A 1,653-nucleotide genomic window follows, 5' to 3' on the forward strand; every position below is an offset into this window, starting at 1 on the left:
CTGAGTGCGGACTGCGGAACAATGCGCACGAGATGCAGCCTGGGCGCTCAATCTTTTTTCCTATTTTTTAGTGTTGCCTTGGCTTAATCAAACCGCCAGTGGAACTATATTTCTCCTACGCACGCGCGGCCAACCGCCAGTGAAAATGCTATATTTTCACTAGCCATTAATTCACTGCTAGTAAAAATCAATTTTGACCTCCAGTACAAGTATGATCATTTGTGTACTATTGAGATGAACTAACACACAAATGAACGACCGTTGGATGTAGGCTCGATGGCTCGGAGTATTGCCTCATGCAAAACAAAATCTCTGGCGCCTGAAAGATATCAATTCCCTTTGTCTGTATGGGTCATCAGATGATTCTTTGCTTAGTCTGGAGAAAAAGAGAGAAAAGAAGATGATTCTTTTCTTGTAGCCAGCTAGCTAGCCAGCCACTGCAGCATCTTCCAGTCGCAAGAAAAAGAGGAAAAACAAAGATGATTCTTCGCTTGTTGTAGACAGCTAGCCGCTGAAGCATCTTGCAAAGGTAAAGGTATTAAAGAATAAAGGCATGCTAGCAAGCAGTGAAGCATAAAGCTATTTGTTCTTTGTTACGTGCCTGATCCGGTTGTACTGTAGAGGCTAATTGAGTACTAGCTTTTTTGGTTGTTTTGTGAGCGACTTAAAGTGATCAAAGATAGGGAATCCAATGCAGCTACATATGGAATTCGAGCAGCACTGGCGTGTTAACTAATCCATCAACCATGCCCTAAAAACGTCATAAATATTAAAAGTTCATGGATAAATATACAGTATCTAGAACGAATCAAACCTGCCTAAATTTGCACTCAATCTCTATGTTCATTTTTAAACATGATACCATAGCGATACTCGTTATCTCTAGCCGATTACTGATAAATTTAGTAATATTTTATATATGATTTTTTATCATATTCATTATTTTTCTCTTTGTATGGCCCCTTCATGTATATTCAATATGTACATTCAATAACTAAAAAGATCAAAATTTAAAAACCAAAATCTAGATTCATGTCATGACACTGGGCTGCAACAAGAGCAAACAAATTAGAAGCTATGTTTTCAACTGAACACGTATTGTAGACATAGGATGCTGTAATCTCTCTACTCATTTGACAACACAATAACCCGGCCAGGACCTGAAGTGCTACTGAGACTCCTGTAACCATTAGGCTACAAGCCCTTTCGCTAGTACCGGTCCACAACTTAAGTTCCTACTAGTTGGTTCCTCTTAATTTTTAACCATTTAGATCTTGTGAGGCAGATGGTTCTCATTATTTCCCAGCGCTGTAAAATTTAATCTTCTATCGTAGCCACTCATTTAAGTTGACTCAATCTTCTATCATAGCATTGGAATTTATTTGATTTAAGGTTGGGCCAAGGCTTATTAAAACCAATAATTTATTTCTTGCGCAAAAAAATAATAATTTATTCGATTTAAGGTGGGCCAAGACTAGACCAAGTAGCGTGTAACAAATTCTAGGTCTTACTGTAACGTGCGGGTACATTTGTAGTCATTTAAAAAGAAAAAAAGGACATCGACTGAGATGCCTTCGACGTTTTCTTTTTCTTTTATTTAAAGATTATTAAAGAAAAAAGAAGTGTCTTACTCGGCTTTTTAGAAACCAAATA

The sequence above is a fragment of the Miscanthus floridulus genome, chromosome 10, assembly GCF_019320115.1.
Source record: "Miscanthus floridulus cultivar M001 chromosome 10, ASM1932011v1, whole genome shotgun sequence".
NCBI lineage: Eukaryota > Viridiplantae > Streptophyta > Magnoliopsida > Poales > Poaceae > Miscanthus > Miscanthus floridulus.